Source organism: Choloepus didactylus, chromosome 5, assembly GCF_015220235.1.
Source record: "Choloepus didactylus isolate mChoDid1 chromosome 5, mChoDid1.pri, whole genome shotgun sequence".
NCBI lineage: Eukaryota > Metazoa > Chordata > Mammalia > Pilosa > Megalonychidae > Choloepus > Choloepus didactylus.
The window spans coordinates 86,043,911-86,070,705 of NC_051311.1; positions in this window are offsets into that span (position 1 = coordinate 86,043,911).

Below are 26,795 nucleotides of genomic sequence, written 5' to 3' on the forward strand. Positions count from 1 at the left end.
ACATTTTTATTCTCTGCTTAAATTACTTTGGGATGTATGGGGATTTCACATTAACCTGTATTAACCAATTAGATCTCACTCTCTATTCAAAGTTTCACGTATTTATGGTGTTTGAGTAAACTTATTGTACAAGTCAAATTATCTGGTTTGCTGCAGAAAATATAGATTTTGCACCAAATAAACATATCTTCCTTTGGTCTCACAAAAAATTTGAAGTTTTAAAGCACAGTCTATATCATCCTTTACCCTTTAGTCTGACGTGCCTTAGTACTAACCAGATCTGCTTCATTCTTATCTCTAATTGAATTCTGTATTCTTTTTCAGCTTTTTTAACAGTTACTGTATGGGATAATACTGACATTCATAGCTGCCAAACTCTAGCTGTGAGTCTCAGGTGTCACACAGATACTCAAAGTTCTAGGGACAGACCAGGTTATACACAAAGAGCTCAGCATCTCAGAATTTAGAGATAAACATTATAAATCAGGAATAGATGTGACTACTGTAAGAGCTAACAATCTAGGGACCTTTACAGTAAACCTTCCCCTGATAACTGTGCCTAAGATTCAGTTCTCAGAGTTTGCTCATTATAGTTAGTCCATATTAGTGAGGCATTATAATGTTTGTCTTCGTTTCTGGCTTATTTCATTCAAAGTGTCCTCAAGATCCATCCACCCATCCACTTCGTTGCATGCCTCACAACTTCATTCCTTCTTGCAGCCGCTCAATATTCTATTATATGCAAACACCGCAGTTCACCATTCTGTTCATCATTCGATGTTCCCTTAGGCCACCTCCATCCATTGCAATTCGTGAATACTGCCACCATAAACACCAGTGTACAAATGTCCGCTCATATCCCTGCTCTCAGTTCTTTCAAGTATATACCCAATAATGAGGTTGCAAGATCTTATGGCAACCATGTACTTAGCTTCTTGTGGAAACAACATGCTGCTCTGCAGTTGGGCTATACCATTCTTCCCCAGCAACAGTTGATAGGTACCTCTTTCTCTCCAAGTTTTCTCCAGCACTTGTATCCCTGTGTTTAAATTTTTTCCCTGCCATTTTAAAGAGATATATTCACATACCATACCATCATCCATGGTGTACAATCAGTTGTTCAGAGTATCATCATATAGTTGTGCATTCATCACAATCAGCCCTTGAACACATTTATTATTCCAAAAAATTAAAATAATAATAATAAAAAAGGATAAAAGAAAAAATAAAAATAAAATAAAATGAAAAGTTCAGACAACACTACCACCTCCAAGAATCCCATTCCCTTCCCTTATATCCCCCTCTTATAGACATTTAGTTTTGGTATATTGCCTTTGTTATAATTTTTGGAAGCATATTGCAATGATACCCCTAACTATATACTCTAGTTTTCCTTGATTATATTTTCCCCAATACCATCCCATTCTCAACACCTTGCAAAGTTGACATTCATTTCTTCTGCCACATGTAGAAGAAAAATATTTCTATAATTGTACATTTAATCACCATCTTTGACCACTCTAGATTTCACTAAGTTTCCTTAGTGGTGTCATACGTGTACCTAGCCTTCCTCTTTCAACTTTACTCATAGTCATCTTTGGTCAATGTACTTATAATATTGTACTAACATCACACAGTATTGTGCTATCCATTTCTGGATCTGTACAATCCTGTTGAACATTCTATACTCCTTCAGCATCAAATGCCTGATCTCTACCCTCTTTCTATCTCCTGATAACCTGTGTTCTCAGCTTTAACTCTCAAAGTTTGCTCATTAATGTTAGTTCATATTAGTGAGACCATACAGTACTTGTTCTCTTGTTTTTGGCTAATTTCACTCAACATAATGTTCTCAAGGTTCATCTACATTGTTATATGCACTGTGACTTTATTCTGTCTTACAGCTGCATAATGCTCCATCATACGTATATACCACAGTTTGTTTATCCACTTGTACATTGATGGACATTTGGGATGTTTCAGTCTCTTGGCAGTCATGAAAATGCCACTATAAACATTGGTTTACAAATGTCCATTCATGTCTTAGTTTTCAGTCCCTGTGAGTATATACCTGGTAATGGAATTGCTGGATCATATGGCAGTTCTATACTTAGTTTCCTGAGGAACTGCCACACTGCCTTCCACAGTGGCTGCACCATTTTAAATTCCCACCAACAGTGAATAAGTGTGCCTTTTTCTCCACATACTCTCCAGCACTTGTAATTTTCTGTTTTTTGATAATGGCCATTCTGGAAGGTATAAGATGATATCTTATTGTAGTTTTCATTTGCATTTCCCTAGTAGCCAGTAAAGTTGGGCATTTTTTAATAAATTTTTTTTTAGAAATACAGAATTTATTCATATTCACTGTAAGACCATTTCACATTCTGTACATGATTACCAGAAGATATATAATACTCTCAGAGTTAAGATGGCATTATAATGCTATCAAACATTGCTTATGCTGTGTCATATGTTTTTGAGCCATTTGTATATCCTCTTCAGAAAATTGTCTGTACATCTTTTGCCCATTTTTTAATTGGGTTCTTTGCCTTTTTGTTGTTGAGTTGTAGGATCTCTTTATATATTCTGGATATTAAGCCCTTATCTGATATGTGTTTTCCAAATATTGTCTCCCATTGTGTAAACTGCCTTTTTACCTTTCTGACAAAGTCCTTTGATGTACAAAAGTGTTTAATTTTAAGGAGATCCCATTTGTCTATTTGTTCTTTCATTGCTCATGCTTTGGGTGTAAGGTCTAGGAAACTACCTCCTATCACAAGAATCTTTAAAATATTTCCCTACATTTTCTTCCAAAACTTTTATGGCCTTAGCACTAATGTTTAGGTCTTTGATCTATTTTGAGTTAATTTTTGTATGAGGTGTGAGATAGTAGTCCTCTTTCATTCTTTTGGATATGGATATCCAGTTATCCAAACACCATTTATTGAAGAGGCCGTTCTGTCCCAGTTGTGGTGGCTTAACCACCTTATCAAATATCTATTGTCCATAGATGAGAGGATCTATTTTTGAACACTCAGTTCAATTCCACTGGTTGATGTATCTATCTGTATGCCAGTACCATGCCGTTGTGACCTCTGTAGCTTTGTAATATGCTTCAAAGTTAGGTAGTGTGAGACCTCCCACTTTATTCCTCTTTCTCAAGATATTTTTGGCTATTTGGGACATGTTGCCTTTCCTAATAAATTTGGTTACTGTTTTTTCTATTTCTGCAAAGTAAGTTGTTGGGATTTTAACTAGTACTGCATTGAATGTATAAATAAGTTTAGGTAGAATTGACATCTTAACTATATTTGGTCTTCTAATCCATGAGCACAGTATGTTCTTCCATTTCCTTAAGTCCTGTTTGATTTCTTTTAGAAATTTCTTGTAGTTTTCTGTGATTAGGTCTTTTGTGTCCTTTGCTAAGTTCATTCCTAAACACTTGATTCTTCTGTTGCTATTGTAAAAGGAATTTTTTTCTTGATTTCCTCCTCATGTTGCTCGTTACTGGTGTATAGGAACACTACTGATTTTTGTGTGTTGCTCTTGTACCCTGTCACAATGAGGATTCATTTATTAGCTCTAATAGTTTTGCTATAGATTTTTCAGGATTTTCTACATATAGAATCATGTCAACTGCAAACAGTGAAAGTTTTACTTCTTTCCCTCCAATTTGGATGCCTTTTATTTCTTTTTCTTGCCTAATTTCTCTAGCTAGAACTTCCAGCACAATGTTGAATAACAATGGTGACAGTGGGCATCCTTGTCTTGCTCCTGATCTTGGAGGGAAAGCTTTTAGTCTCTCCCCATTGAGTTTGATATTAGCTGTGGGTTTTTCACATATTGCCTTTATCATACTGAGAAAGGTCCCTTCTATTCCTATCCTTTTGGGTGTTTTCATCAAGAAACAATGTTGAATTTTGTAAAATGCCTTTTCTGCATCGATCGAGATGATCATGTCATTTTTCCACTTTGATTTATTGATGTAGTGTATAACGTTAATTGATTTTCTTGTGCTAAACCAATCTTGCTTACCTAGAATAGATCCCACTTGGTCATGGTGTATAATTCTTTTAATGTGCTGCTGGATTCTATTTGTGAGTTTTTTGTTGAGGATTTTTGCATCAATGTTCGTTAAAGAGGTTGATATATAATTTTCTTTTCTTGTACTATCTTTGTCTGGCTTTGGTTTTAGGGTGATTTTGGCTTCATAGAATGAGTTAGTTACCCTTCCCTCCTCTTCTATTTCTTTGAAGAGTTTGAGCAAGATTGGTACTAATTCTTTCTTGAATGCTTGGTAGAATGCACTTGTGAAGCCATCTGATCCTGGACTTTTCTTTTTGGGAAGCTTTTTGATGACATATTCAATCCCTTTACTTGTGATTGGTTTTTTGAAGTCATCTGTTTCTTCTTGGGTCAATGTTGGTTGTTCATGCTTTTTTTAGGAAGTTGTCCATTTCATCTAAGTTGTCTAGTTTGTTAAGATGTAGTTGCTCATATTATCCTTTCATTATCTCCTTTTTCCTATGTGGTTAGTGGTTATGTCCCCTTTCCCATTTCTGATATTATTTATTTGCATCCTCCTTCCCTCTTTCCCTCCCTCCCTCCTCTCTCATGTGTTGTGTTTTCACTGTCATTTGCCTCGAGATATTTACTAATTTCTCTTGAAATTTCTTCCTTGACCCACTGATTATTTAAGAGTTTGTTGTTCAGCCTCCATATATTTGTGAATTTTACAGCCTTCTGCCTGTTATTTATTTCCAACTTCATTCCATTATGATCTCAGAAAGTGTTTTTTATAATATCAGTATTTTTAAATTTATTGAGACCTGCTTTATGACCCAGCATGTAGTCTATCCTGGAGAATGTTCCATATGTACTTGAGAAAAATGTGTATCCTGCTCTTGTAGGGTGTAGTTTTCTATAAATGTCTGTTAAGTCTAGTAACAGACATACTATTCAACATCTCTGTTTCCTTATTGATCCTCTGTCTACATGTCCTAACCATTGATGAGAGTGGCATATTGAAGTTTCCATCTATTATTGTAGAAGCTTCTACTTCTCCCTTTAGTGTTGTCAGTGTGTGCCATGTGTATTTATGATTGTTATGTCTTCTTGATGAATTGTCCCCTTTATTAATATATAGTGCCTTCCTTTGTCTCTTTTAATTGTTTTATATTTGAAGTCTTCTTTGACTGATATTAGCATAGCTACCCCCTGCTCTTTTCTGGTTGTTGTTTGCATGAAATATCTTTTTCAAGCCTTTCATTTTTAACCTATTTTTGTCCTTGTGCCTAGGGTGAGTCTCTCGTAGACAGAATATAGTTGGGTCCTGTTTTCTAATCCATTCTGCCAGTCTACGTCTTTTTATTGGGGAGTTTAATCCATTAACATTTAATGTTATTACTATAAAGGCCTTATTTTCTTCTACCATTTTGTCTTTTGTATATTATATGTCACATCTTATTTTTTTCTCTTTCCTTTTACCCTTCTTGATAGTCTTGATTTCTACACTCTTCTACAAACCTTTCTCTTGTCTTTTCCTATCAGCCTGTAGCACTCCCTTTAGTATTTCTTTTAAAGGAAGTCTGTTGTTCACAAACTCTCTCAGTGTCTGTCTGAAAATATTTTAAATTCTCCTTCATTTTTGAAGGACAGCTTTACTGGATATAGAATTCTTGGTTGGCAGTTTTTCATTTTCAGTATCTTAATTATATCATACCATTGCCTTCTTGCCTCCATGGTTTCTGCTGAGAAGTCTGCACATAGTCTTATTGAGCTTCCCTTGTATATGATGGATCGCTTTTCTCTTCCTGCTTTCAGAATTCTCTTTTTATCTTTGACATTTGGCAATCTAATTAGTAAATGTTTTGGAGTAGGCCTATTTGGGACTATTCTATTTGGGGTATGTTAGGCAAAACTCCCCACTCCCAACACATAGACAACACAGCCTTAGAAGCTCTCCCACAACAGACATGACTATTTACATAAAACCCACTCTTAGCTAACATGGCAGTCTGAGCAAGAACATAAACAAAATTTGTCCTTAACATAACAACCTTCCTGATGTCAACTCCTTATCTTACCCTGATGTCAGCTCTCTATCTTACCCTAATGTCAATTCCTTATCTTACCCTAAGCAAACCAATCCCCTGACATCAACTCCATACTTCTCTATCTTACCCACTGTGCCAGTTTGAATGTATTATGTCCCCCCAAACACCATTATCTTTGATGTAATATTGTGTTGGTAGACCTATCAGTGTTAATTAGATTGTAATTCTTTAAGTGTTTCCATGGAGATGTGCCCCACCCAACTGTGGGTGATGACTGATTGGATAATTCCCATGGAGGTGTTGGCCTGCCCATTCAGAGTGGGTCTGACTTAAATTACTGGAGCCATATAGATGAGCTGACAAACAGAAAGAACTCAGTGCAGCTAAGAGTGACATTTTGAAGAGGAGCTACAACCAAGAGGGACACTTTGAAGAATGCACAGAAGCTGAGAGGGTAGCTGCAGATGAGAGACAGTTTGAAGACAGCTGTTGAAAGCAGACTTTTGTTCCAGAGAAGCTAAGAGAGAACAAATGCCCCAAGAGCAACTGAGAGTGACGTTTTTGAGGAACTGCAGCCTAGAAAAGGAATGTCCTGGGAGAAAGTCATTTTGAACCCAGAACTTTGGAGCAGACACCAGCCACATGCCTTCCCAGCTAACAGAGGTTTTCCAGACACCATTGGCCATCATCCAGTGAAGGTTCCCAATTGTTGATGACTTCCCTTGGACACTTTATGGCCTTAAGGCTGTAACTTTGTAACCAAATAAACCCCCTTTATAAAAGCCAATCCATCTCTGGTGTTTTGCATTCTGGCAGCATTAGCAAACTAGAACACCAGAAGGCAAAACACCAGAGATGGATTGGCTTTTATAAAAGGGGTTTTTATTTGGTTACACGGTCAAAGTCTTAAGGCCATAAAGTGTCCAAGGTACCACATCAGCAGTCGGTACCTTCACTAGAGGATGGCCAATGGTGTCTGGAAAACCTCTGTTAGCTGGGAAGGCACATGGCTGGTGTCTGCTCCAAAGTTCTGGGTTCAAAATGTCTTTCTCCCAGGATGTTCCTCTCTAGGCTGAAGTTCCTCAAAAACATCACTCTCAGTTGCTCTTGGGGCATTTGTCCTCTCTCAGCTTCTCCAGAGCAAGGGTCTGTTTTCAATGGCCATCTTCAACTGCAATTCCTCTCTCAGCTTCTGGGGGTTCTTCAGAGTATCCCTCTTGGCTGTAGCAGCTTGCTCCTTCTGTCTGATCTTATATAGTCCTCCAGTAGTTTAATTGACATGCACCCTGAATTGGTGGGCCAACACCTCCATGGAAACTATCCAATCAGAGTCATCGCCCACAGTTGGGTGGGGCACATCTCCATGGAAACACTCAAAGACTTACAATCTAATTAACACTGACAGGTCTGCCCACACAAGATTACATCAAAGATAATGGCATTTGGGAGAACATAATACGTTCAAACTGGCACACCCACCAATAATTATTCCCCCAGTTTCCCTCCCAAAAAGCTATAAAAGTGTACTCCCACCTTTGTTCAGGGCTGATGCCATGCTTAGGCTTCAGTCAGCCTGCACATAGCTAAATAAAACTTTCTACAGTTGAGCTTTGGTCTCTTCTCTTCCTGGTCAAAAAACATAACAGGTTATGTTGTGCTTCTTGGATCTGTAATTTTATGTCTTTTATAAGAGATGGGAAATTTTCAGTGATAATTTCCTCTGTTTTTCTTTGCTCCTTTTTCCCTTGTCTTCTCCTTCTGCAACCCCCATGACATGTATATTCATGTCCTGAATTCTGTCATTCAATTCCCTGAGCCCTTGCTCATAGTTTTCCATTCTTCTCCCATTCTTCTCCCTATTTGTGTGTAGGATTTCAGATGTGCTGTCCCCTAGTTCACTAATTCTTTCTTCTGCCTCTTCAAATCTCACGTTGTAAGTCTCCATTGTGTTTTTTCATCTTTTCTATTGTGCCTTTCATTCCCATAAGTTTTGCCATTTGTTTCTTCATACTTTTGAGTTCTTCCTTATGTTCACCTAATATCTTCTTTATATCCTTCATCTCTTTTGCCATATCTTCCCTCAGCTCATTAATTTGAGTTTTGAATTTATTTACATGTTTGTTTGAACATCTTTAATTAGTTGTTTCAACTCCTCTATTTTGTTTGAAGTGTTAGTTTGTTCCTTTGTATGGGTCATATTTTCATTTTTCCTAGTGTGACTCATAATTTATTGTTGGTGTCTGGGCATTGGTTTACTTCTTAGTTTATTCTAGGGGTCATTTTTCACTCTTTTACTTTAGGTTTTCTTGTTGGCTGACTTAGTTCTCTATTTGTTCTTTGGCATTCAGATCAACTTATTCTGGACCTCTAACATAGCTTCTGTTTAACTGATCAGAATGTTTTAGCATTTGTTATTCTGGTTCTTACCCTGCCTATATTTCTCTCTCACCAGCCAGTTGTCAGATGAGCTCTGCCCCCCTTTTCTCTCTGTAACAGGCACCCACAGCAGCCTGCTTCTGGGGGCTAGGCACTGGGCACCATAGCAAGTGCTTTGTGTATGCATAGAACAAGTCTGCTGGCTCCCAGTGGTGTTCCATTTTTTTACCACCCAGCAAGTCCTGGGTTTGTTTTAGAGTGCTGCTTTAATTGTTGGGTCATCTGTATTTCTCATCTTAAACAGGGCCAGTTTTCCAGGCAGGGGGTGTAGACCAGTTCCACTGGGCCTGGAATAAGGTCTACAGAGGTTCTGAGAAGTCCTAAAATTCCCTTGTACTTTCCAGTCTGCACAGCAGGTGGTGCTGTGTGGTGACTTAAATATCTTCAGAAGGTGTTTACCTTCTGGATCCAAGGCTTTGTCTGACCAGGTGAGGCTGAAGTACCTCTTGGAGCTCAGCTGAGTCTGGCTGGGTGTGAATGAATTGTCTGTTTTAGCCTAGCTGTGTCTGGCTGGGTGGGGCTGAATTACCTCTTAGAACACAGGTGAATCTGTCTGGGTGGGGCTAAATTACTTCTTAGAGCCCAAGTGAGTCTGACTGGGTGGGGCTCAGTTATCTCATGGACCCCTGCTGAGTTTGTTGGGTGATGCTGAATTACCTCCTGGTGCCCCTGTCTGAGTGGGCATGGCTGAAGCTGCAGGTTTCCTGCACTCTCACATTGCTGGGTAATGTCTGACTCAGTGTGGGGCTGTGTCCCCCACTCCCTCTGCGGCAGAGTACTCCCCAGCTGCCATAGTTTTTAGCCATCTCCCAGGCAAGTATCACACCACTGGCTACTAAATTCCTGAAGGGGGTGGGGGAAGGGCTTTTGGACTCAGGACTAGAAATGGCCTCTCCCATGTTTTCTCAGATTCTTCATCCCTTACTGGTCTGGGCCATGAAATGTCCTCCCCTATGCCCCTGATCTCCAAACAATGGGGATCTGTCTCAATGCTATGAGTGATTTTTTAATCTGTGTGCCTGGTGGAAGGTGAGACGAATCCTAGCTGCTGGTTCTGTGTTCCTTCTGTGCTGTGTGAGACCAAGTGAGGGGGAGGGGAGAGGACCTGCCGGCCTGGAATGGAGTTTCCCTACCTTATATCTCTCTTCTTTTTGGCTTCTGTAGGGTCCTTCTCCTCTCCATACCCTGCTCCAGAGTTCTGAACAAGTCAAGGTTATCTCCCTTTTTTGTTGAATATCTGGGGAGAAGTTTTCAGCAGCTGTTTACATTTCCATGTTGATGATGTCACTCTGTCCTTTGCATTTCATACTGTGATCAATATATGATGGAATGTATTGTTCTTCATGTTTATCTTTTTTGTTGTTTTCTGAGCTTCTTGGATGTACATATTCACATCTTTTCTATATTTAGGAAGTTCTCTGGTATTATTTATTTGACTATTCCTTCTGCCCCTTTCTGTCTTTTCCTTCTGGTACTCCCATAATGTGTATATTGGTGCACTTGATGGTGTCCCATAGTTGTCTTAGGCTATTTTCACTTTTAGTATTTTGTTTTTATTTCTGCTCCCCAGTCTGACTCATTTCAAGCATCTTATCTTCAAGTTCGCTGATTATTTCTTCTGCCAGTTCCAATCTGCTTTTGAAACCCTCCTGGCCATTTTTCATTTCAGTTATTGTGGCCTTCAATGCCAGTCATTCTGTTTGGGTCCTTTTTAAAATTTCTATGTCTTTACTAAATTTCTCATATTGCTCATTCATCATTTTCTTGATGTCCTTTAGTTCTTTCTCTGTGCTTTCCTTCATCTCCTTGAGCAGTTTTAAGATCATTTTCTTACAGGCTTTGTTTGGTATGTCCACATTCTATCTTCTTCACTGGTGTTTTCTGTATCTTTATCCTCTTCCTTTGGATGGGGCATCATTTCCTGTTTCTTTGTCTTGTACTCTTTTGTTGAACGCTGTACATTTTAATATTTTAAAATGTTAATTCTGGGAATTACTCTCTTGAATATCTGTTTCTTGGTTTTTAACCAGCTGGGATTTTGTTGAACTTCAGCCCTCTGATCAGGAAGGTCTGCCCAAGGTGAATACAGTGTGCAGGGTTTTCCCTGTCTCTGGGCCTCTGTCTTGTCCTGGGCTTTTGCTTGTCACTTGTTTTGAAGTTCCACTGTTTACAGGACTTTTGTTTTCCCCTTTGCTTCCCAGCAGACAGGTTTCCCTCTCCCAGGTATTTGAAGCCATCAGGCCTTCTTCTCAGACTTTCTGACTCTATAGTTTTTACACTCCTTTTGTTGTCTCATGTTGCTTTTGCCTGAAGGGCAAATTCTGGGAGGAGGGTCACCCCAGGAGAACTTTCCCAGGTCGACCTTTCCCAGCCAAATCAGGATCAGGGATCCACGAAAGGGGCACAGATTGACTCCCTGGGGAGGGGATCAGGAAGGGTGCCAAATTTTTCTCCAATAGCTCCCAAAGGTTGAGCTTTCCTGGCTTGCCTAACAAATGCTTCCCTTCAGCTAACTGTCCCCTGCAGCCCTGGGAAAGTGCTGTGTCTTTAAATCTCCACTGCATCTGCCCCTGTCTGGGAAGGGTTGAAACAATGACCACTGTTGCGTTTGTCCAGGGCAGGTTGAAACAATAGCTGCCCTCAGACCTGGGAACCAGCAATCTGAACTGCTAATCAAAAGCCAAGATCAGTGATCAGCTGTGCCCACCCCTGTTGGGAAAGAGGACTTCTGTGTGTCCCTTTCTATCACAAAAAAACTACCCAGGGTATGGACCCTGCAATGGTCTGCCATGAAAGTGAGGAATGGGTGCTGGTGCTGGTAGCCACTATACAGAGAGAGCAATTTACAGTTCTTTACTGTAATTTATCAGTCTCTTCTTCCTGCTCTTCCCTGGATGCTGTACAGTGTTCTTCTGGCCTCTGAGTTTCCAAAATAGTTGTTTCAGACAGTTCCTGTCTGCTTAATAGTTGTTTTGGTGGAAGGACTGAGTCCTTGAGCTCCCTACTCTGCCATCTTCCCCAGAACTCCTCCCTGATTTTTTTAAATTTTAAATACCTCAAGAGTATTTACATAGCTTTAGGCAAAACTGAATAATCTCATTGATAACCCTCCTATGCACTTTTGAGCCTCCTATCCCATTCAACTAGGGATAGCTTTTGACTGAAATTATAATGTACACTACTAAAGTAGAAAGTCCTATGGATTTTGTGATAAACTTCATTTACTTAGTCAAACATATAGAGGTAAACCCATGTAAATTGCCACATAAGGTGCATTTCAATTTGCTACAAAATTCTAGAAATATGTGTGAGCCCTCAGTGATAATTTGAGAACTATTGAGAGGTATGTACATAATTTTATCAAATAAAGCTATGACATAATTTTACTACATAGTAGAAACCATGTTATTTATTATAGTCAACTAACATTTTCACCGGGAAAAATGAAATTACACAAAGCAACTTATACTCACGCCAGTATACAGCTTGTTATGTTCTATTGTCTCTTCAGTGATCTTTTTGTCTCCATTTGGTATTTAGAAGAAATAAAAATCTGAAGTGGTTTTTTCTCAAAAGGCTAAGAAACAAATGAGAGATTTACAACCTCTACCTCAAGACTCCAAAATAAAGGATGATGTTGATGAGCTTAAATGTATTTTGTTTTTGAATGCAATAGAGAGGTGCTTCCCAACAGATCAAGGTACACTTTTTTTCTAGAATCCCGTCATAAAAGAGCACAAATGCCAAGGAGGTGCATGCTTATTATCTTTTCACACTTTAGTTTCTCTGGAATGTGGGATTCCCAAGGGGATTTATACTATTTCCTGACAGCTCCTAAGCATAAAATTAATATAGAAGGTAAGAGAAAAATTGCTATAGAGATTCAGAGCTGATTAACATAAACCATACCCGCCAGTCATCCTCTGGAAGCCAATTAAGCAAAGTACTCAAATGTAACACTTTAACACCATAAATTAAAGTTGACAAAAAGTTTAAATTCTATCATAAAATTAACCATTGTACGTGAAGTAGCTTGAAAATGTACCTTATAAAAATAAAATGTATTTATACCCCAATTGCTAAGCAAAATAAGGAAAATTTGTATTGTGAAACAGCTAAAATGACCTCATTAAACTTTTCTAGCATTCCATTAGGGGGAAAGAGGATATTTGCACCAAGAAGTATGTGAAATTAATCTTCCTCAAGTGTATTAGTCCACAGATCTTATAAAAACCTCCATGCAGGATCCCCTAAAAATAATGAACAACTTTCCAGATGATATCCTCCTCCCCTGTTGATCCAGGATCACAGCATGGTCAAATACAGGTAGAAGTGGCTACATAGCCCTGATTTATTATATTTATATTAATTAGTTTGAGCACACTTTTTTTATCATCCCTGAAATTTCTTTGAGGTCAGGGACAATGTCATACCCTACTGTACTCTGCACAATCAATAAAGAAATGGAAGATAGATAAGCAAAATAAGTAAGTTCTATAACTCTGTGTCTTGTATACATGCTTTCAATACATTTTTAAACTCAATTGTCAAACATCTGGCTACAAATCAGGGATGTTGTGACATATTCAGAAAAAAATTCATTATGTTAAGTGAGTAAGAGTCCTCTGTTCTGAACCTAAAGGCCCTAAAAACACAGTGCCTTGGTTAATTGCTTTGCCAGGTGATTCTAATATTAGCTATTACCTCAACCACCTACTCTTCACCACCCTAATTCCATGCCCTGTAACTCTGAAATCACCAGGTGAAACTGCTCTTCTGCATTTTCACATCATAGTTGACACAAATGAAAAGAAGGGTTTCTGAACTCTGTGCTACTGATAAGACCCTACCTTAACTCTCACTACCCTAATCCTCACTGCCTGTCTTAAGACTCAGGCAAGCCTATGCCCCTTATTCAAGATTCAGTGATCACCTCAAGAAGCCCAGGCTTTCCAGGTAGGCCTTCATGCCTGACTTTCCTCCCCAGATTGCTGTATACTTGCTCTTTTATGACCTCTTCCCCCACCTACCCCCAAATCCTGAAACCCTTTCAGAGCTCTCTGAAACCCAACATTGAATCATCAGCAATATCCCCTTTAACCTTAATGTCCTCAACTTGACCTAGATCTCCCCTTATAACATGGCTTCCCTTCATCTCATCAGACTGTCAAACTTCTTGTTGCAATTAACTATAGACCTAGGTCCTTTCCTTCAGTCCTTGAGGAATTGTGTTCCTAGCTCATCGTTACTCACTCCAGTGCTATATTTGTTATTCCTGTTGACTTCATTATCTACCTGGATGATCCTTATAATACATTTGAACCCATCTCCTCCAATGATCTTGTCTTGTACCCTAACCCAGCTGCCTTCTTATTTCCAACAGTAGCAATTCCCCTGTAAACTCAAAATCAAGCATCCCATCTCCACCACCACCTCTTGTCTTTCCAATTCATTCCCTCTAGTACTACAATCCCAATCACTTTTTCCAACATCTCATTCATGTATTATCCACCTTTTCTAGTTTAGAATCTAAGGAAACTCTTTTGCATAAAACCTTAATTCTTTAGTCCCTCTCATACCTCATGATGCTAAGTTGGAAAAACTTTAACCATGATTAAATCCAAAGCGTGGCATCTATGAAGCTAAATGTCTCAGGATAAAAATAATAATGCTGTGTCTTTAAATCATGACCATGAATCTCAAATAGACCTTTAGTGTTGCCCAGTGAATGGACTGTATTTCCCCAATCCATTCAATTTTCCCATTCTCCTAAAAGACTTTTATACCTTCTTCTTTCGCTTCAAAACTCCAGTACCTCTGCTTCATCATTCTCAGTTAATGAAATTGCTTCCTATTTCTGCTTTCTTTTTCTGCTACCACCTCTTCCTACCAGCTGCATGTATTCCACCTTCTTTTCTGTTACTATAGGTGAATTGTCTACATCTTCATCTAGAACCAACTATTCTTCTTGAGCACTGGATCATATGGTTTCTCATCAAGTAAACGATAATGCTCCAGAAATTCTCCCCTGTCTTTTCTGAATCATTATTTTTTATCTCTACTAGATCATTCTGTTAAGCATACAATAACCAATCCACTAAAACTTCTGATATCAAAGTTATCTCCATGTTGCTAAATCTAGTCTCAGTCTTCAACCTCCCTGATGTGTCTGCAGTATTTGGCTTAGTTGACCACACCCTCCTCCTTGAAACACTTTCTTCGCTTAGTTTCCTGTACCCCAAATTCTTCTGATCTTTCTCCCATCCACTGGCTACTCCTTAGTTTTCTTCTCTGGCTCCCCCTAACCTTACTGACAACATTACACTGGAAGACCCCAAGAATAAGTCTCTGAAACTCTTCTCTCTATATACTCATTCCTCTGGTGAATTTCCTCTCTAAGTTGATGACTTGTAGAATTGTATTTTCAGCTCTGAAATCTCCCATAAACTCTAGTCTCAAATATATAAATATATTAGTCGTGCTTCTGCTCTAATAATGTTGCATAGCAAACAACTCACAAGTCATAGTGGCATATGATAATGTTGGCTTATTTCTTGCTCATTTATTTGCAGGTCTGCTGAAGCATCTCTGCTTCAGGCTACAGGCTGAATTCTGGTCTGCTCCATATATCCCTCATTATGGGACTGGCAACTCTTCAGAGCATGCTCTTTTCTTGGCAGACAGCAGTGTTCTAAGACGCTACGGGAATATGAGCACGTCTCACTGCTTTCAGCTTTACTACCTTGGTTCATGTCAAATATCTCTTTTCAATCCTGAAAAATAGCCTTTTGGCTGGAATCCATACTTCTACTCTCATCCCTTTATAATGCATTCTCATAAGACAACCAGAATGATTCTTTGAAGGTAAATCAGATCATGTCACTCTGCTTAAACCCACCATCGATTCCTTTTACCACTCTGACTTCATTTCCTTCTATTCTCCTCCTCATTCCTTTCCTACCACTCAAGCCCACTTGATGATCCTTGAACATCACAGGTACGTTCCTGCCCAGAGCCTTTGTACTTGCTTTTATCTCTACCTAGAAGCCCTTTCCCCAGCTATCTGCATTGCTCTCTCCCTTGTCTCTTTCAGGACTTTATTCAAATGTCACCCCCTCAGTGAAGACACCCTGAACACCCCAATTGCATACTGCAAAGACTAGTGCTATGCTGAATTAAGCAATCACTGCTGTGGGGACCCAGAGGGGAACACACAACCAGACTGTGAGTCAATATATAAAGTCTTTGTATGGTAGGAAGGTGCCAATGAAGAACAGCGAGACATTATACCTTGCCAGGTATAATCCTAAAATTTGTTACCATGAGGTTTGTGGTTGTGCCCCCTTTTTTGTGTGAGGTATGTCCTTTCCTCACCCATGGGTTTGAGGGTAGGCGTGTGACTTGCCTTGGCCAATCAATAGTAAGGGAATATTATGCAGGCAGAGGCTTTTAATGTGTTTGAGTGTTGTAGCTTGACCCCTTGTGCTTCGGTTATCTGCCTTGAAAAGAGCCTGCCTTGTGTTGCCTGTGATCCCTGAATGAGAGCCATGTGAATCAAACCTGAACCAATCCACAGCCAGCAGCCAGCATCCATGCCCAGCTTTGCCCATCAAGGCAGGTCAGACTCTCAAGCCCATGAGTAAGAAATAAATGCTTGTTGTTGAAAGCCAGTGAATTTGGGGGGTGTTTATTATGCAACATTATTGCAACAAAAATCTGATGTTATTTTCATATACAGTATCAATACCATTTATAAAGATTTCTATACTTTCTCCATTAATTTTTTCATAACCCTCATAAACCCTTTTACCTTGTCTCTTTTCATCCTTTCTCCATACCCAACTACCACCATCACTCTTTCTCTTCAATGATAACTTCTTAAAGCAATAGTCTACACATATTTGTCTCCTTTTCCTCATTTCCCAATCATGCTTTAATCCCTGAAATCAGGTTTGCATCATGCCCATTATAAAGACCACTTTTTCAAAGTCCACTCCTTCCTTTACTGAGACATGACCAGTAGCAGGCATGATAACTGAGTCCATCAATAAATGACAAGTAAAGTGTTGCATTGGAATGGAAAGTGAAAGCAATTTGAGAAGCTCTTATTGCTCAATCTTTTCATGTTTTTTTCCTACTCCTTCCTTTCCACTTTGTATATTAAAAATTAAAATAATTCACCCTCTGGAAGAAAAATCAGCCCCAGGTTTCAGCAAAACTAATAAACTAATTTGGTAATTTTATGTAATGTCACCTAACTTCTCTGGATCCTGCTCTTCTCATCCACAAACTTAGGAAGTTAATTATATGGTTTTGAGCAGGAATTTCAGTTAGCCCATGGAATTCTGCAACCCTATCCCAACTCTGATACAACCCTAAGGGTAGGGTAGAATTTTGACAGTCTGAAAATGCTCAGCAGTTGATTGATAATCTTCTCAAATCCCCTTCTCCATTCCTTGCCACACATACACAAAGACCATTTGGAACCACTGAGATAGATGCTATCCACCACCCCAGCAAATACTTACTGTGTATGTTTGTGATCTGAATGCATTAACTGAAATAATGATTTGTATCTCTAATACAGTCTGTCTGTGTCATCTAATGGATATTTGTCTTTGTAAAACCAAAGCTTTCTCTTTTTTTTCTTTTACAATATCCATCAAAGTAACTAAGTGTTAGTACTTTTCATATTAATTTTTCTTCCCACAATCAAAAAATATCATATATGCAAGGGCTGTTATGCCGAAGCCAGTGACTTTGCAGTAACTTTGTGTTAGTTTGCTAGGCTGCTATGACAGATACCACACAATGGGGTGGCGTAAACAACAGAAATTATTGGCTTACAGTTTTGAGGCTAGAATTCCAAAATCAAGACATCAGCAAGGCGATGCTTTCTCTCCAAAGTCTGTAACATTCAGGTGCTGGCTGCCAGCAAGTTTGGGGTTCCTTGGCTTGTATCTCAAACTCACATTGCAGCATGAGGTCCTCTCCCTTCTCTTCTAGGTTCTGTTGACTTATGGCTTCTGGCTCCTCTCCATGGCTTTCTCTGACTATCTGAATTTCTTCTGCTTATAGAGAACTCCAGTAATCCATATTAAACCACATTCATTTGGACCACACCTTGACTAAAAATAATGTCTTCAAGAGATCCTATTAACAATGGGTTCACACCCACAGGATTACAAATTAAAATTAAGAACATGTCTAAATTGGAGTACATAAGTCAATCAATAACAAATATATATTGATTTATTCATATAACCCATAGCATAGAGTCTGAGAAAGAATTTTAAAACTAATGTGAGTTTGGGAGTTGTGTATTTTAGATAAAAATTTTTCCTGTCATATATACATTTGAGTGAAGTACAGTAATTGGATGTTTTCTTCTCTTCATCATATCACTATTCTGCAAAAATAAAAAGGTTAGATATTTTTTATTAAATTTGAGATTTTAGTATACATGTACCTTTCTTTTTTCCATACTTATCTTGTGCCATTTCAATACAAATTCACATACACATCACACATATTCACACACATTCACACACATAAACCCAACTTCTAAATTCCTAATATCCCTGTTCCAAAGACAAGCATCAAGCAGTTTCCAAGGGAACATTACTCTAAGGCAACGATTCTATTAAAAAGACCCTTCTGAGAATATACATCCTTTCCCCTCACTATCATTCAAAAGCATTAAATTAGAGCCACTCCTCTTGAAATGAAGAGAACAATCCAGCACTTAACTGTCACAGGATAGCAGAGAATTTTCCCCCTTAAAAGCATAATTATTCTACAGGGTAGCAGTACTGGTATGGGCCATTACCTTTAACCATGAAAAGCTTCCAATTCCTTTACAATTGAAAAGTTGCTTAAGATGACAAGAGATCTACAAATCATGATTATCTTAAAATTGCAGAATTAGGCCATGCAGCTGAAAGGGCCCTCCAGAGATATGATGCTCATGCCCTCTGGTTGGCACATCACACATCCAACCAGAAATGACTCATTGAGTAGCCTTTCAGGGGCACTGTGTGCCTATTGCTAGCCATCAGAACACAAGAATACCTCTTAAAAATAGTTAAAATTTTTCTCACTACAAAACAATAATATTTGGAATACATGGAGAATTACAGAGAACAAAATAAAATCAACCATGCTCCTGTTAACATTTTGAGACACAGTTCTAAACTTAATCTGTGACTCTATATGTGTTTCTTCACAGAATACTTGATTTAAATATTTTCCTTATGCTACTAAATATTCTAATAAAATGAGATCTTTTTAAGGTGCAGTGAATTCCAATTTACCACACTGGAATTTAACAAATAAGCCATTTTGGGGCACAGATTGTTTCTGATTTTTCTTTCTTTTAACTAAAGGGTGCTATACCCTATTTATCCTCATACATAAATTTGTGTGCACATCTCCAATAATTTCCTTAGGACAAATCCCTAAAAGGAGAATTGCTGGATCATAGACTGTAAATATGTTAAGACTTTTGGTACACTTTTACAAATTGTTCCACAGAAAGGTAATAATAATTGAAATTCTTTCATCCATGTAAGAGAATGGACACCAGAAATGACACTGTAGTCACCTGGCAAGGTCTACCCAGAACGTACATATTTGTACATAGCAATAACCAAAGGGATTCTTCCACCTCTTTTAAAAGAAATTGGTTCATTGAGAATTATTAGATTTACACTGAAAAATACGAACTAAGTGGGCTTTATTAATAATGCTAATTTATGAATACTTAAAAGCGTCTGTGGATACTCCACAGTGAGATTCTGGCAAGTTCTAGTTCCTCCTCAAGGATGGAACTACTGAAGAAGTGTAGCTAAAGCAGTGGTTCCTCTTTGGTTTGGTCTGGATACTTCTCCCTGGCTTAACAGAGCCTGCTGTTAATGCTCAGCACCACTCTTTTCTTATATAACTCTGTGATAGGAGAAAAGGACTCAATACAAATGTCTGATTATCAAAGAGCATAAACTCAATTGGCTGCAAAGCCCAGGGAGGTAATATCAAGACATAAACATTGCCAATTTCAAGTCATTAGGGAGTAGTGGAGCCTATAGCAAACTAGAGGAAGCCTGTCTTGCCCAAAGTAATTCAAATTCATTTTATAAATCAAACAAAACACGTGAGGGATAAATTTCACTTATGCAACCCTTACTTGCTTTTATTTTTATACTACTTGTAGATTATTCTCAGTCTATGATTGATTATTGTTCCAAAGTGTGCTTTGGGTAACAAGCATTTGTCAAAGGATTTCTATGGATGTTTGTGCCAAAGTGATCTTCAAATCACCTGTGACACTTTAGTTATTAAAACTGATATGGGTATTTCTTTCTAATATGAGCCTCTGTCCTATGTCTGTGTTCTGCCTTACTTCTGTAATTCATGCCCTCCATACTCTGGCAATGGCAAGTTGTTTTAAGTTTATTTTGTTAATAATAATAACGTTATTTAATTTGCTGAGTACTTACTGAACACAGGCTCGCAGACCCCAGATCAAAATCTTATCTGAAAAGGCATTTCCCCATTCCATGCTTCTTCATAGCAACTCTGGAGATGTTCCTGTTCAACCATTTTACCCTCAGAAACATATAGGGTCTATTCTTATTTTAAGAATGAGGTAACTCAAGCTTCAAGAGATTAGGTGAATCACCCAAAGTTAAAAGGCGCTTTTGACCTTTGGTTACTGCAGCATTTTCTAATCACAGATTATAAAGTTAAAATTGTTATATGTCTGTACACATATATAAGAAAGTCTCCTTAGCCACAAGGTCTCCCAAAACAAGCAAGAACATGGAAAAAGGAAATACGTCTGGTGGTTCTTAGAAAGTTTGATTTTGAGTTGGTGAGGCTGAAGTCCCAAGAGAGTAGAACTGTATTTAAGCCTAATGTTTTGGGGGTGAAAATTTATTGGACTCACAAGCTGAAACAGTCTCAAGAGGGCTGTTTATTCAGAGAAGGCATATTACTCCATTAAGCTAATGCTTTAATATAAATGGCCAGACTTATTACATTGGCTTCAGTCACCCAAGTGATTTGACCCATTTGAATAAAATAACCTTTGGTGTGAGCAATATTTTTAAAATGAGCCTCAATTTCCATTTATTATACATGTGTGTATATCTATCTACATATTTGTATCATATATATCTTTATGATATAGTCCCTCTGTTAGGTTAAATTCTTGGCCTAGACTTTTGTACTACCTTGAAAATCACAAAATGTCACATACTTTGAAACATGCATCTGACCTAAAAAAGAATTTACAATCAAAGGCCTGTACTTATGTGAACAAAATGAAGGTTTTATGGTTGTTTTTAAGGAGAAAATGCTGCATAAAGGAAAAGAGAAGTTGTGACAGCTTGGGGCTCCAAACTAATAATGATGTGAAATTATATCTGAAGTATACTTAGAAAGTCTTGCAGAGTACTGAAATGTGAGTTTATATTTTCAACAAAGTTTGCTTCTTAAATGTGTTGAAATGTGATTTTCACTAAATCCTAATAAATCATTTATGGCAGATGTTAAGTGTATCAGTATAACAGGATCATGCAAAGAAGTTAGTAAATTCCATCCTCCTAATAGCATATGGCAAAACAAATGTGCATGATTAACAATGACAGTTTGAGAGAACAGCTCTAAGCAATTTAAAGACCCAGGAACCAAAAAAAAAAAAGTTGCTTTCATTGGATGAATAGAGGTAACTTTAAAATTGAGATTGTTATAAGATGCTACTTAAATTGAGCTACAGAAAAGGAATGAAAGAGGACCTATTTTATTCTCAAAAAATCTATTTTGTTGAGGTTCTTAGAGAACCAATTATTCTTGGGAACTCATCAAATAAATGCCGCTTTGGCTGGCTCAAGCTAAAAAATTACATACAAGCATTTAGCATGTATTAGTTTGATCTTGTGAGCTGACCTCATTCATGAGATTTCAACAGAGTTGTTGAAAAATACTTCAACATACTAGCACACCTTAATTGAACATGGCACATATTATAGCAAAGGGTATAATGTGGGAAATTGCATGAAAATGAGAGTGAAAAAGAAATTAATTTAATGCCTTTCTATATCCCAGTACCATTCCAGAATTTAACAAGAAACACAAACCATATAACCCCTAAATTCTGGTTTATCCAAATCCCCTCCGTGTCATCCAACCAAATCACCCACTTACCTTTTCTTATTTTAAATATTTATGAATGCAGCTTTTATCTGTAATAATTATGAATCACTAATTATTATATTAATCATAGAAAATTAAAATTCAACACTGAAACAGACGGCCTCTCTTCCACTCCACTTCGGTCTCTTTATCTTATTGAAAACTCTCCTAAAAGCCAAAAACTATTAATCAGTTGGATGGGTTTTGCAATATGTTTGTTATTACTCAAGATGGGGTGTCAGTGAAAGCTTTTCTTACTGAAAGGCAATTATTTTGATCTGGGAAAAGCTCACAACATGTTGGATAATCAACATTTACCTAGACATAAATATTTTCCTTTTTTTCCCATTAAGAAATGGAATCTTGCACCTTCCAATCTCTTGCTCTTTAGCGTTTTTATTAATCCATAATCTGCTGAATATTTATTTGATACTCAATGAAAATGTTGGTCATACATTCAGAAAACATTGAGAGCATCTCTTTCTTCTGGTCTGCCTGGAAAGACTGCTAAAATTTGGATTTGCATGTCCATTGCTCTCTCTCAATTCAGTGACACACCTGGGACTTTCCACACCTCTCTGACAAAATAGACTCTCTGATCCTGTTTTGGTCCCCAGATACTTGCACAATTAAGCCTTCCTGATCCTTGTATACACTACAAGACTGAGGGCTGAAAAAGGTCTTTGCAGCCTTAAAGTATGTCATTGTTATACATCTTAATTTTTTAAAAATATAACATAAAAATTTAAGTTCCATTTTTGTAAGGCCCACATTACACATTTTACAGCACTGCTCTATTTCAATATGAAATATTCACTTTCTGTGCACAAAAGGAAACTGAATAGATTGATAATTTTACATGTAAAAGCTAATCAAAAGTAAATTCTTATAAAATTGTTGGCAGCAAAGCATTTGAGACTTAACATGTAAACCAGAAATATTTTAGACATACTATATTAGGTAAATAATAGCAATGTCAATTTTTTATTTGTTTAAAATGCATTAATTCTGGCTATTTTCCTTTATCCAGAAATAGGTAAAAGTATTTTAATAGAATAAACATGTGTCTATATTATTTATATGAGCAATGTTTTTGTTTCCTTTCATTAACAAATTGCACTGCAGCATGGAAAACATTAAAATTAGGAGAGCCAGCTGAACTACTCAAACTTCACCTTATTATTTATTAGTAGACTGAGATATCAAGCAAGAAGTTAAGATTTCCTGTTTTTTCAAATCCTGAACCATTCTCAATTGCAAATAATTTTATAAGTAGAAAGATACCATTCTTTCTAATCAAGTAGAAGGAATTTGGGTTACTAAAAGCTCGATTGTATCATCAGCACTTCTATGATAGCTTTCTAGGAAAAATCGTGAATAAGATGGAATTTTGAGATGAAACTTTGCCTCTATTGTCCCCAAATATACTTTCAGCAGTTTCCTGAGGTATGAGGTATGAGGGTCTGTCTGCCTTCTGGTGCTTCAGAACCACAGCCCCAACATCAGGCATGTTAGCCCCTTCTGGCAGTTTCAGTCCTTCCCCCTACAGTGGATCAGCCTCTGTCTGTAGTGAGGATGAGTTTAAGAAGCACCAGAGAGGTACCAATCAGATTACTTCTAGTTTCACTCTGAACTGATGCCCTGATGCTAGTAGAACTCTTGGTATCTTTTGCCATGATAGCTGAAGGTAACATGGACAGAAGGAGATTCTCAATAATAGGCAGGACAGGATACAAGAAGTCAAACCAGAGACATAATGCTGTGTGTCAGGTTGTAAAGGTAAAAGAGGCTGTGCTTAGGAAGATAAGTTATAAATCAAAAGCTTGAGGATTAAGGTCAAGTTCAGGATATAGTACCTCAGATGAGGGAAGGTAAGTATTTCAGGAAGAAAACCAAAACCAGTGTATGGGTATTATATGATGCTGTGTAACATGGCAGAGGGCCTTTATGGCTAGTGGGAACATGTAAGAATGAACAGAAATTCATTTGGTAGGCAAGAGAAGTCTATTTAAAATCTTGAGCAGGAACTTGACATGATCTAATATGCATTTTAGAAAGTTCACTCTTGTGTCAGTGTGATAGATTGGAAAAGAATAAGACTGAAGGCTGCAAGAACATTTAGAAAATGAGAAATGACAAAGGTGGAAACTAGGGGCACTATAATGGAGATATGTTTGAAAAATATTTAAAAAAAAAAAAAAAGAATTGATAGGAATTGATAACCAGTTGTCTGTTGGGATGCGATGGGGTGCTCATAGTCACCTTCTTGTATCATTCTAGTTTAGCCAAATGTGGGGACTGTAGTTCCCTTCATAGATATAGGAAATTCAGGAAAAAGAAAAGGTTTTTGAGTAATGATAATGAAGTCAATTTTGAAGAACGTTAGGTCAGGAAGAAGTATCCAGAAGAAACCAAGGGGAGACCACCGCTTTAGCTACTCTGCCAAAGTATTCCCATTCTTGAGGAAGAACTAGAACTTGTTGCCAGAATTTCACTGTGGAATAGTCACAGATGTTTTAATAATTCATAAATTAATACTATTAGTAAGTTTTGTTCTTATTTTTTAGTGTAAATCTAATATTTCTCAGTGAACCAATTCCTGGTCTTTTAAATGTGAAAGTTCCTCTAGTTATTGCTTTGCATATAACTGTTCTGAGTGCACTTTGCCGGACAATTACAGTGCCATTTCTGTTATCCATTCTCAAACATTGGTGGTGGACTTTTCATTGTTATTGCCTTTCTAAGGAATACTTTGGCAGCAAAAGTCTTTCCATTACCCCCAGAAAATCTCTTTTGTTGCTCAGATGTGGCCTCTCTCTCCAAGCCAACTTGGCAGGTGAACCCTCCCCCCAACATGAGACATCACTCTCAGGGATGTAAATCTCCCTGGCAACAAGGGACATGAATCCCAGGGATGAACCTGGACCTGACACCATGGGATTGAGAAAAGCTTCTTGACCAAAAGGGGGAAGTGAAATGAAACAAAATAAAGTTTCAGTGACTGAGAGATTTCAAGTAGAGTTGAGAGGTCATTCTGGAGGTTATTCTTATGTGTTATATAGCTATTCCTTTTTAGTTTTTAGTGAATTGGAATAGCTAGAAGGAAATACCTGAAACTATTGAACTGCAACCCAGTAGCCTTGATTTTTGAAGACGATTATATAACTATGTAGCTTACATGGTGTGACTGTGTGAATGTGAAAACCTTGTGTATGGACAGATGAGTAGAAAAATGAGGACAAAACTAAATGAAAAATATGGTGGGATGGAGGGATGGAATGATTTGGGTGTTCTTCTTTGCTTGTTTTTTATTTTTTATTTTTTTAATTTTTATCTTTTTTTGGAGTAATGAGAATGTTTAAAAATTGATTTTGGTGATGACTGCTGCACAACTATATGATGGTACTGCAACCAATTGATTGTACACTGCAGATGACTGTAGGGTATGTGAATATATCTCAATAAAACTGAATTTTAAAAAATCTTTCCATATTTATATTCTATGATCCAGCAATTCCCCTTCAAGATAATTTGTCCTAAGGAAATTATCAGAGATGAGCACAAAGTTTTATGTATGAGGATAAATCTAGTGCCTTATTAGTTAGGAGTGAAAATCTAAGGACTACCCAATTGATTTGATTAGCCAATCCCCATCATTATCAGCTTTCCCCATTTCAATGGGCATATTTAACCTGCAGATGCCAGTCATTCTTTATCCCTTTCATCCTCCCTCCCAACCCAGATCCTATTCTTGCCTTCATGCTGCCTCATGAAAATGTTTGACCCAGTCCTGCACTTTCCAAGAACTATTCTAAACTCTGAATTTTATCTGCAAATTCTTCATCTGGTCCTCGTGAATTTGTTCTTCTCAGGTAATAAACTGTTAATCTAATACTCAAGTACCTGTAACAATTTAGATGGAAGGCCAAGCCCATTGTATGCTCTCTACTCTTCTGCAAGATGATATGTTTATTTTAGTGCTAATCTCCTGAACCCCATTCTCCTGTCTTTCACAAAGGAGTAATTCCAAGAATGGGAATTTCAGACAAAGCAGAAGAGAGAAATGCCATGGTGTCCTTCATTTGTCTGGCCATTGACTCCCATCTACAACCAGGTCCATTTTGGTCTCTGACATATTCGAGGGATGGTTACATAGTACTTTTCTAAATGTTAAAATAAATTAACATTTCCAACAAATATTTCTCTTGCAAAAGGTTACTATTATCACAGAAATAGATTAGAAGTTGCTTACTGAATGTATTAATAGAGCCAGAACTTCTTTTGGGGTTAATGACTAACCTTAGTATCAAGAATTAAGAACGCTGATAAGAAATTTAGCTTTAGGTAATTGATAGGCTATTAAGGTGTATGTATAAAACTTTCTAAAATATAGTGTCCTAAATGCCACCCAGGGAAGCCCCGCGAATTCAAGGGTGCCACTGGATTATTTCAATTTTCTAGAGAAACACAGCGACATCTGTCGGATATTGAAAAAACAACACGTTCGGAGGTAGTTTGGTTTCCACATTACAGCTCCTTACATTCCTTTCAATGACGTCATATCGTTGAGAAAGCGGTTGCTATGATAAAAAAATCAATCACCAAACAAAAATCAATGTGGAAAAGAAATGAGAACAGTGCTTGTCCATCTGATTCCAAGGTTTGAGAATGTGTGCAGTACCCAACAGGCATACACATACCGTTAGTAAATAATTGTAGTTAAGAATGAAATAAAATCTTTTTCTTTCACATTATGTGTATTATTTTTACAAGTGGCTTCTATGTTAGGAAATAAATACTTAAATTGATTTGGTCTAACTACTTAATAAACAAATCTGTTAGTTATTTTTGTCCTATGGACTACATGGGTGCTGGAAAGGAGGAAAGTTAGGGAATCTCTGCCTAAATGCTATGAAACCGGACATAAACTGTACATTATTATTATTTCTTGGCTCTTTCACAAAATTCAAATGGAACATTTCATAAAATTTTATTTTATTACAAAAAGTATTGAATTTCCAAATATAAAGAAGTTCGTGGTTTTATCCTTTTTATTATAGAACTAAATATTGTTAGCCATTGTATGGGATTTTATAAAGGTAAACACTA